Source organism: Triticum aestivum, chromosome 6A (assembly GCF_018294505.1).
Source record: "Triticum aestivum cultivar Chinese Spring chromosome 6A, IWGSC CS RefSeq v2.1, whole genome shotgun sequence".
Lineage (NCBI taxonomy): Eukaryota > Viridiplantae > Streptophyta > Magnoliopsida > Poales > Poaceae > Triticum > Triticum aestivum.
In genome coordinates, this window is record NC_057809.1 from 317,235,630 (window position 1) to 317,248,139 (window position 12,510).

The following is a 12,510-nucleotide window of genomic DNA, read 5'->3' on the forward strand; positions in this document are numbered from 1 at the left end:
CACACTTAAGGAAATGTGGAATAGTTTCACAAATCACGCCGCCTGGAACATCTCAACGTAATGGTGTGTCCGAACGTCGTAATCACACTCTATTGGATATGGTGCGATCTATGATGTCTCTTACTGATCTACCGCTGTCATTTTGGGGCTATGCTTTAGAGACTGCCGCATTCACTTTAAATAGGGCTCCGTCGAAATCCGTTGAGACGGCACCGTATGAATTATGGTTTGGGAAGAAACCTAAGCTGTCGTTTCTAAAAGTTTGGGCATGCGATGCTTATGTCAAGAAACTTCAACCTGAAAAGCTCGAACCCAAGTCGGAAAAATGCGTCTTCATAGGATACCCTAAAGAAACTATTGGGTATACCTTCTACCTCAGATTTGAAGGCAAGATCTTTGTTGCCAAGAATGGATCCTTTCTAGAGAAAGAGTTTCTCTCGAAAAAAGTAAGTGGGAGGAAAGTAGAACTTGATGAAGTATTACCTCTTGAACCGGTAAGTGGCGCAACTCAAGAAAATGTTCCTGAGGTGCCTGCACCGACTAGAGAGGAAGTTAATGATGATGACCATGAAACTTCAGATCAAGTTGCTACTGAACTTCGTAGGTCCACAAGGACACGTTCCGCACCAGAGTGGTACGGCAACCCTGTCTTGGAAATCATGTTGTTAGACAACGGTGAACCTTCGAACTATGAAGAAGCGATGGCGGGCCCAGATTCCGACAAATGGCTGGAAGCCATGAAATCCGAGATAGGATCCATGTATGAAAACGAAGTATGGACTTTGACTGACTTGCCCGATGATCGGTGAGCCATAGAAAATAAATGGATCTTTAAGAAGAAGACATACGTGGATGGTAATGTAACCATCTATAAAGCTCGGCTTGTCGCTAAGGGTTATTGACAAGTTCAAGGGGTTGACTACGATGAGACTTTCTCACCCGTAGCAAAGCTGAAGTCCGTCCGAACTCATGTTAGCAATTACCGCATTCTATGATTATGAGATATGGCAAATGGACGTCAAAACGTCATTCCTTAATGGTTTCCTTAAGGAAGAATTGTATATGATGCAGCCGGAAGGTTTTGTTGATCCTAAGAATGCTGACAAGGTGTGCAAGCTCCAACGCTCGATCTATGGGCTAGAGAAGTTGCTTACATATTAGGCATCAAGATCTATAGAGATAAATTGAGACGCCTTATTGGTCTTTCACAGAGTATGTACCTTGACAAGATATTGAAGAAGTTCAATATGGATCAGTCAAAGAAGGGGTTCTTGCCTGTGTTGCAAGGTACAAGATTGAGCACGGCTCAATGCCCGACCACTACAGAAGATAGAGAAAAGATGAGTGTCGTCCCCTATGCCTCGGCCATAGGGTCTATCATGTATGCTATGCTGTGTACCAGACCTGATGTAAACATTGCCGTAAGTTTGGTAGGAAGGTACCAAAGCAATCCCGACATGGAACACTGGACAATGGTCAAGAATATCCTGAAGTACCTGAAGAGGACTAAGGATATGTTTCTTGTTTATGGAGGTGACGAAGAACTCGTCATAAAGGGTTACGTCGATGCTAGCTTCGACACATATCTGGATGACTCTAAGTCACAAACCGGATATGTGTATATTTTGAATGGTGGGGCAGTAAACTGGTGCAGTTGCAAGCAAAGCGTTGTGGCGGGATCTACATGTGAAGTGGAGTACATGGCAGCCTCGAAGGCAGCACAAGAAGCAATCTGGGTGAAGGAGTTCATTACCGACCTAGGAGTCATTCCCAATGCGTTGGGCCCAATGACTCTCTTGTGTGACAACACTGGAGCTATTGCCCTTGCCAAGGAGCCCAGGTTTCACAGGAAGACCAGGCATATCAAGCGTCGCTTCAACTCCATTCGTGAAAGTGTTCAAAATGGAGACATATATATATTTGTAAAGTACATACGGACTTGAATGTAGAAGATCCGTTGACCAAACCTCTCCCTAGAGCAAAACATGATCAACACCAGAACTCTATGGGTGTTCGATTCATCACAATGTAACTAGATTATTGACTCTAGTGCAAGTGGGAGACTGTTGGAAATATGCCCTAGAGGCAATAATAAAATGGTTATTATTATATTTCCTTGTTCATGATAATTGTCTATAGTTCATGCTATAATTGTGTTATCCGGAAATCGTAATACATGTGTGAATACATAGACCACAACGCGTCCCTAGTGAGCCTCTAGTTGACTAGCTTGTTGATCAAAAGATAGTCATGGTTTCCTAACTATGGACATTGGATGTCATTGATAATGGGATCACATCATTAGGAGAATGATGTGATGGACAAGACCCAATCCTAAGAATAGCTCAAAGATCATGTAGTTCGTTTGCTAGAGCTTTTCCAAATGTCAATTATCATTTTCCTTAGACCATGAGATTATGCAACTCCCGGATACCGTAGGAGTGCTTTGGGTGTGCCAAACGTCACAATGTAACTGGATGACTATAAAGGTGCACTACGGGTATCTCCGAAAGTGTCTATTGGGTTGGCACGAATTGAGACTGCTATTTGTCACTCCGTATGACGGAGAGGTATCTCTGGGCCCACTCGGTAATGCATCATCATAATGAGCTCAATGTGACCAAGTGGTTGATCATGGGATCATGCATTATGGTATGAGTAAAGTGACTTGCCGGTAACGAGATTGAACGAGGTATTGGGATACCGACGATCGAGTCTCAGGCAAGTAACGTACGATTGACAAAGGGAATTGTATACGGGATTGATTGAATCCACGACATCGTGGTTCATCCGATGAGATCATTGAGGAGCATGTGGGGGCCAACATGGGTATCCAGATCCCGCTGTTGGTTATTGACCGGAGAGTCATCTCGGTCATGTCTGCGTGTCTCCCGAACCCGTAGGGTCTAGACACTTAAGGTTCGGTGACGCTAGGGTTGTTGAGATATTAGTATATGATAACCCAAAAGTTGTTCGGAGTCCCGGATGAGATCCCGGACGTCACGAGGAGTTCCGGAATGGTCCAGAGGTGAAGATTTATACATAGGAAGTCAAGTTTCGGGGGTAATCGGTATTGTACCGGGACCACCGGAAGGGTCTCGGGGGTCCACCGGGTGGGGCCACCTATCCTGGAGGGCCCCATGGGCTGAAGTGGGAGGGGAACCAGCCCCTGGTGGGCTGGTGCACCCCCCATGGGCCTCCCCCTGCGTCTAGGGTTGGAAACACTAGGGGTGGGGGCGCCCCACTGGTGTCACGAGATTGGATCTCCTATGGCCGGCGCCCCCCTAGGGGTCCTATATATAGTGGGGGTGAGGGAGGGCAGCCGCACCCTAGCCCCTGGCGCCTCCCTCTCCCTCCCGTGACACCTCTCCCTCTTGCTGAGCTTGGCGAAGCCCTGCCGAGATCGCCATTGCTTCCACCACCACGCCGTCATGCTGCTGGATCTCCATCAACCTCTCCTTCCCCCTTGCTGGATCAAGTTGGAGGAGACGTCTTCCCAACCGTAAGTGTGTTGAACACGGAGGTGTCGTCCGTTCGGCGCTAGGTCATCAGTGATTTGGATCACGACGAGTACGACTCCATCATCCCCGTTCTCTTGAATGCTTCCGCTGGCGATCTACAAGGGTATGTAGATGCACTCCCCTTTTCCCTCGTTGCTCGATAACTCCATAGATTGATCTTGGTGATGGGTAGAAAATTTTAAAATTCTGCTACGTTCCCCAACAAATGCATCATCTAGTTTCTTGGACCAATTCTTTCTAGACCAATTAATAGTCTTTTGCAAAATTAAGTTGAGTTCTCTATTACTCAATTCTACTTGACCACTAGATCGAGGGTGATAAGGAGATGCAATTCTATGATTAACATCATATTTAGCAAGCATTTTACGGAAAGCACCATGAATAAAATGTGAACCACCATCAGTATTAAATATCTAGGGACTCCAAATCTTGGAAAAATAACTTCTTTAAGCATTTTAATAGAAGTGTTATGATCAGCACTACTAGTTGGAATAGCTTCTACCCACTTAGTAACGTAATCAACATCAACTAAAATATGTGTATATCCATTAGAGGAAGGAAACGGTCCCATATAGTCGAAGCCCCAAACATCAAATGGTTCAATAACAAGTGAATAATTCATAGGCATTTCTTGACGTCTACTAATATTACCAATTCTTTGACATTCATCACAAGATAAGACAAACTTATGGGCATCTTTGAAGAGAGTAGGCCAATAAAAACCAGATTGCAGTACCTTATGTGCAGTTCTATCTCCAGCATGGAGTCCTCCATAAGCTTCGGAGTGACACTTGCGTAGGATCTGTTCTTGTTCATGCTCAGGTACACAACGTCTAATAACAATAGCTACTCCTTCTTTATAAAGATGTGGGTCATCCCAAAAGTAATGCCTCAAATCATAGAAGAACTTTTTCTTTTGCTGGTATGTGAAACTAGGTGGTATAAACTTAGCAACAATGTAATTAGGATAATCAGCATACCATGGAGCAGTATGAGAAGCATTTATGACATTTAATTGCTCATCAGGAAAACTATCATCAATAGGTAGTGGTTCATCAAGCACATTTTCTAACCTAGACAAGTTGTCTGCAACGGGGTTCTCAGCTCCTTTTCTATCAACAATATGCAAATCAAATTCTTGTAGCAAGAGAACCCATCTAATAAGTCTAGGTTTAGCATCTTTCTTTTCCGTAAGATATTTAATAGCAGCATGATCAGTGTGAATAGTTACTTTAGAATCAACAATATAAGGTCTAAACTTATCACAAGCAAATACAAGTGCTAAGAATTATTTTTCAGTAGTAGCATAATTTCTTTGAGCATTGTCTAGAGTTTTACTAGCATATTGAATAACATTTAGTTTCTTATCAACTCTTTGTCCTAGAACAACACCTACAACATAATCACTAGCATCACACATAATTTCAAAGGGTAAATTCCAGTCAGGTGGCTGAACAATAGGTGCAGAGATCAATGCTTTCTTAAGTATTTCATATGCTTCTACACAATCATCATAAAAAACAAATGGTATATCTTTTTGTAATAAATTAGTCAGAGGCCTAGAAATTTTTGAGAAGTCCTTAATGAACCTCCTATAAAAACTAGCATGACCAAGGAAACTTCTTATACCTTTGATGTCCTTGGGACATGGCATCTTTTCAATAGCATCAACCTTGGCTTTATCAACTTCAATACCTCTTTCAGAAACTTTATGCCCCAAGACAATACCTTGATTCACCATAAAGTGGCACTTTTCCCAATTCAAGACAAGATTAGTTTCTTCACATCTCTATAAAACTCGATCAAGGTTGCTCAAGAAATCATCAAAAGAAGATCCATAGACGGAAAAATCGTCCATGAAAACCTCACAAATCTTTTCACAAAAGTCAAATAATATACCATCATGCATCTTTGAAAGGTAGCAGGTGCATTACATAAACAAGAGGCATACGTCTATAAGCAAAAGTACCAAAAGGGCATGTAAAAGTAGTCTTTGATTGATCTTTGGCTGACACAGGTATTTGAGAGAAACCAAAATAACCATCTAGAAAGCAAAATGTGTATGTTTAGATAATCTTCCTAGCATTTGATCGATAAAAGGTAAGGGGTAATGATCCTTTTAGTAGCCTTATTTAATTTGCGGAAATCAATTACCATCCTACAACCTGCAATAATTCTTTGAGGAATCAGTTCATCTTTATCATTAGGAACAACAGTAATACCTCCCTTCTTAGGGATATAATGGACTGGGCTTACCAACTGACTATCAGCAACGGGATAAATTATACCTGCCTCAAGGAGCTTTAGTATCTCCTTTCTTACCACTTCTTTCATTTTAGGATTCAGCCAGCGTTGATGATCACAAACTGGTTTAGCATCTTCTTCCAAATTAATTTTATGTTGACATAGAGTGGGACTAATGCCCTTAAGATCATCAAGAGTATACCCAATAGCAGCATGGTGCTTCTTCAGAGTTTTCAATAATCTCTCTTCTTCATGCTCTGAAAGGTTACCACTAATAATAACAGGATATATCTTTTTCTCATCAAGATAAGCATATTTAAGAGTATTAGGTAACGGTTTAAGCTCAAACACGGGATCACCCTTGGGTGGAGGAGGATCCCCTAAGATTTCAACACGCAAATTGTTTTTCAGAATAGGTTCCTGTTTAAAGAATACCTCATCTAATTCCCTTCTTTCATTCATAAACATGTCATTTTCATGGTCTAGCAAGTATTGTTCTAAAGGATCACTAGGAGGTACGGCAATAGAAGCAAGACCAATAATTTCATCCTTACTAGGTAATTCTTCTTCACGGTGTTGTCTACTAAATTTAGATAAATTAAATTCATGAGTCATATCATCTAAACCGACAGTAACAACATCTCTTTTGCAATCTATGGTAGCATTAACAGTGTTTAAGAAGGGTCGACCAAATATAATGGGACAAAAGCTATCTTGTGGGGAAACAAGAACAAGAAAATTAGCAGGATATTTAGTTTTCCCACACAAAACTTCAACATCTCTAACAATTCCCATTGGTGAAATAGTTTCTCTATTGGCAAGTTTAATTGTGACATCAATATCCTCTATTTCAGCAGGTGCAATCTCATCATAATTTCTTCGTATAAGGAATAAGGTATTGCACTACCACTAGCACCCATATCACATAAGCCATGATAACAATGATCTCCTATTTTAACAGAAATAAAAGGCATGCCTACCACCTGTCTAGGTTTATCTTTATCACGGGGTTTAGCAATTCTAGCAATTTCATTACAGAAATAAATAACATGCCCATCTATATTATCAGACAAGAGATCTTTCACAATAGCAATATTAGGTTTAACTTTAACTTGCTCAGGAGGTGTATATGTTTTGGTATTGCTTTTACGAACCACGGTTGAAGCTTTAGCATGATCCTTTATCCTAACAGGGAAAGGGGGTTTCTCAACATAAGAAGTAGGAACAATAGGATCATTATAAGTGATAGTCTTTTCTTCAAGTTTAATAGGTGCAACTACTTTTACTTCTATGGGAGGATGGTATTTAAACCACTTCTCCTTGGGGAGATCAACAAAAGTAGCAAAAGATTCACAGAAAGAAGCTACTATCTCAGAGTCAAGTCCCTATTTAGTGCTAAATTTACGAAAAATATCGGTATCCATAAAAGATTTAACACAATCAAAACTAGGTGTCATACCTGACTCCTTACCATTGTAGAGGTCCCAATCTTCAGAGTTGCGTTTAATTCTTTCCAATAAATCACATTTGAATTCCATAGTATTCATCATAAAAGAGACAGCACAAGAAGTATCAAGCATGGTGCGATTGTTACCAGAAAGCCGAGCATAAAATTTTTGAATAATCATTTATATTGAAAGCTCATGATTGGGGCATGAATATAACATTGATTTAAGCCTCCCCCAGGCTTGAGTGATGCTTTCTCCTTCGCGAGGCCAAAAATTATATATATAATTGCGATCACGATGAACAAGATGCATAGGATAAAACTTCTGATGAAATTCCAATTTCAATCGTTTGTAATTCCAAGACATCATATCATCACATAGCCTATACCATGTCGATGCATCTCCCCTCAAAGATAAGAGGAAGACCTTCTTCTTAACAACATCTCCGGGTACACCTGCAAGCTTAAATAATCCACAAACTTGATCCACGTATATCAAATGTTCATCAGGATGTTTTGTTCCATCTCCTAGAAAAGGATTAGCTAGCAGTTTTTCTATCATACCCGAAGGAACTTCAAAGCAAGCATTTTCATTCTCCTATTCATTTTCATTAGGTTCAGTAGGTTGAGGAGCAACTCTTTGCTCTACCGGTCGGGGTGAAGATACCCCGAACAAGCCCCTCAAAGGATTACCTTCCATGGTAACAAGTGACAGTAAATTTCAGCACACTATATGAATTTTTCCTTACCAAATTCCACCTACCAAAGGCGCTTCACTCCCCGGCAATGGCGCCAAAAAAGAGTCTTGATGACCCACAAGTATAGGGGATCTATCATAGTCCTTTCAATAAGTAAGAGTGTCGAACCCAATGAGGAGCAGAAGGAAATGATAAGCGGTTTCCAGCAAGGTATTATCTGCAAGTACTGAAATAAGGGGTAAAAGATAGTTTTCTGATAGGATAATTTGTAACGAGCAACAAGTAACAAAAGTAAATAAAGTGCTGCAAGGTGGCCCAATCCTTTTGTAGCAAAGGACAAGCCTGGACAAACTCTTATATGATGTAAAGCGCTCCCGAGGACACATGGGAATATCGTCAAGCTAGTTTTGATCACGTTCATATGATTCACGTTCGGTACTTTGATAATTTGGTATGTGGGTGGACCGGTGCTTGGGTGCTATGCTTACTTGGACAAACATCCCACTTATGATTAACCTCTATTGCAAGCATCCGCAAATACAACAAAAGTATTAAGGTAAACCTAACCATAGCATGAAACATATGGATCCAAATCAGCCCCTTATGAAGCAACGCATAAACTAGGGTTTAAGCATCTTTCACTCTAGCAACCCATCATCTACTTATTACTTCCAAATGCCTTCCCCTAGGCCCAAATAATGGTGAAGTGTCATGTAGTTGACGTTCACATAACACCACTAGAGGAGAGACAACATACATCTCATCAAAATATTGAACGAGTACCAAATTCACATGACTAGTAATAGCAAGACTTCTCCCATGTCCTCAAGAACAAAAGTAACTACTCACAAAGCATAAACATGTTCATAATCAGAGGGGTATTGATATGCATATAGGATCTAAGCATATGATCTTCCACCAATTAAACCAACTAGCATCAACTACAAGGAGTAATTAACACTACTAGCAACCTACTAGCACCAATCCCTGACTTGGAGACAAGAATTGGATACAAGATATGAACTAGGGTTTTGAGATGAGATGGTGCTGGTGAAGATGTTCATGGAGATTGCCCTCTCCTGATGAGAGGAGCGTTGGTGATGACGATGGCGATGATTTCCCTCTCCGGGAGGGAAGTTTCCCCGACAGAACAGCTCCGCCAGAGACCTAGATTGATTCCGCCAAGGTTCCGCCTCGTGGCGGCGGACTTTCGTCCGAGAAGATTGCTTCCGGAGGGCCACCAGGGGGCCCACGAGGTAGGGGGTGCGCCTCCCACCCTCGTGGGAAGGGTGTGGCTCCCCTGGTGAGGTTCTTGCACTCAGTATTTTTTATATGTTTGGAAAACATCATCCGTGAAGTTTCAGGGCTTTTTGGAGCTGTGCAGAATAGGTCTATAATATTTGCTCCTTTTCCAGCCCAGAATCCCAACTGCCGGCATTCTCCTTCTTTATGTAAACCTTGTAAATTAAGAGAGAATAGGCATAAGTATTGTGACATAATATGTAATAACAACCCATAATGCAATAAATATTGATATAAAAGCATGATGCAAAATGGACGTATCACCGATCATCGGGCAAGTCAACCAAAGTCCACACGTTGTTCTCATACATGGATCCCATCTCAGATTTCATGGCCTCAAGCCATTTCGCGGAATCTGGCTCATCATCGCTTCCTCATAGTTTGTAGGTTCGTCATGGTCAATTAACATGACTTCCAGAACAGGATTGTCGTACCACTCTGGTGCAGATCTCACTCTGGTTGACCTACGAGGTTCGGTAGTAACTTGATCTGAAGTTACATGATCATCATCATTAGCTTCCTCACTAGTTGGTGTAGGAGTCACAGAAACAGATTTCTATGATGAACTACTTTCCAATGAGGGAGCAGGTACAGTTACCTCATCAAGTTCTATTTTCCTCCCAGTCACTTCTTTCGAGAGAAACTCCTTCTCTAGGAAGGATCTATTCTCAGCAACAAATATCTTGCCTTCGGATCTATGGTAGAAGGTGTACCCAATAGTTAATTTTGGGTATCCTATGAAGACGCACTTCTCCGACTTGGGTTTGAGCTTATCAAGATGAAACTTTTTCACATAAGCATCGCAACCCCAAACTTTAAGAAATGACAACTTAGGTTTCTTGCTAAACCACAGCTCATACGGTGTCATCTCAATGGATTTAGATGGTTCCCTTTTTAATGTGAATGCAGCTGTCTCTAATGCATAACCCCAAAACGATAGTGGTAAATCGGTAAGAGACATCATAGATTGCACTATATCAAATAAAATACGGTTATGACGTTCAGACACACCATTACGCTGTGGTGTTCCAGGTGGCATGAGTTTGTGAAACTATTCCACATTGTTTTAATTGAAGGCCAAACTCGCAACTCAAATATTCGCCTCTGCGATCAGATCGTAGAAACTTTATTTTCTTGTTATGATGATTTTCCACTTCTCTCTGAAATTGTTTGAACTTTTCAAATGTTTCAGACTTATGTTTCTTCAAGTAGATATACCCATATCTTCTCAAATCATCTGTGAAGGTCAAAAAAATAACGATACCTACCACGAGCCTCAACACTCATCGGACTGCATACATCAGTATGTATTATTTCCAACAAGTCTGTTGCTCGCTCCATTCTTCCGGAGAACGGAGTCTTAGTCATCTTGCCCATTAGGCATGGTTCGCAAGCATCAACTGATTCATAATCAAGTGATTCCAAAAGCCCATCAGCATGGATTTTCTTCATGCGCTTTATACCAATATGACCTAAATGGCACTGCCACAAATAAGTTGCACTGTCATTATTAACTTTGCATCTTTTGGCTTCAATATTATGAATATGTGTATTACTACGATAAAGATCCAACAAACCAATTTCATTGGGAGTATAACCATAGAAGGTTTTATTCATGTAAATAGAACAACAATTATTCTCTAACTTAAATGAATAATAGTATTGCAATAAACATGATCATATCATATTCATGCTCAATGCAAACACCAAATAACATTTATTTAGGTTCAACACTAATCCCGAAAGTATAGGGAGTGTCCGATGATGATCATATCAATCTTGGAAGCACTTCGAACACACATCGTCACTTCACCCTTAACTAGTGTCTGTTCATTATGCAATTCCCGTTTTGAGTTACTAATCTCAGCAACTGAACTAGTATCAAATACTGAGGGGTTGCTATAAACACTAGTAAAGTACACATCAATAACATGTATATCAAATATACTTTTGTTCACTTTGCCATCCTTCTTATCCGCCAAATACTTGGGGCAGTTCTGCTTCCAGTGACCAGTCCCTTTGTAGTAGAAGCACTTAGTCTCAAGCTTAGGTCTAGACTTGGGCTTCTTCACTTGAGCAGCTACTTGCTTGCCATTCTTCTTGAAGTTCCCCTTCCCTTTGCCCTTTTCTTGAAACTAGTGGTCTTGTCAACCATCAACACTTGATGCTTTTCTTGATTTCTACCTTCATCGATTTCATCATCATGAAAAGCTCGGGAATCATTTTCTTCATCCCTTGCATACTATAGTTCATCACGAAGTTCTACTAACTTGGTGATGGTGACTAGAAAATTCTGTCAATCACTATTTTATCTGGAAGATTAACTCCCACTTGATTCAAGCGATTGTAGTACCCAGACAATCTGAGCACATGCTCACTGCTTGAGCTATTCTCCTCCATCTTTTAGCTATAGAACTTGTTGGAGACTTCATATCTCTCAACTCGAGTATTTGCTTGAAATATTAACTTCAACTCCTGGAACATCTCATATGGTCCATGACGTTCAAAACGTCTTTGAAGTCCTGATTCTAAGCCGTTAAGCATGGTGCACTAAACTATCAAGTAGTCATCATATTGAGCTAGCCAAATGTTCATAACGTCTGCATCTGCTCCTGGAATAGGTGTGTCACCTAGTGGTGCATCAAAGACATAATTCTTCTGTGCAGTAATGAGGATAATCCTCAAATCACGGATCCAATCCGCATCATTTCTACTAAAATCTTTCAACTTAGTTTTCTCTAGGAACATATCAAAAAATAAACGGGGAGCTACATCGCAAGCTATTGATCTACAACATAGATATGCAAATACTATCAGAACTAGGTTCATGATAAATTAAAGTTCAATTAATCAAATTATTAAAGAATTCCCGCTTAGATAGACATCCCTCTAATCCTCTAAGTGATTACGTGATACATATCAACTAAACCATGTCCGGTCATCATGTCAGATGGAGTAGCTTCAATGGTGAATATCACTATGTTGATCATATCTACTATATGATTCACGCTCGACCTCTCGGTCTTAGTGTTCCGAGGCCATATCTGCATATGCTAGGCTCGTCAAGTTTAACCTAAGTATTCTGCGTGTGCAACTGTTTTGCACCCGTTGTATTTGAACGTAGAGCCTATCACACCCGATCATCACGTGGTGTCTCAGCACGAAGAACTTTTGCAACGGTGCATACTCAGGGAGAACACTTATACCTTGAAATTTAGTGAGAGATCATATTATAATGCTACTGTTGATCTAAGCAAAATAAGATGAATAAAAGATAAACATCACATGCAGTCAAAAT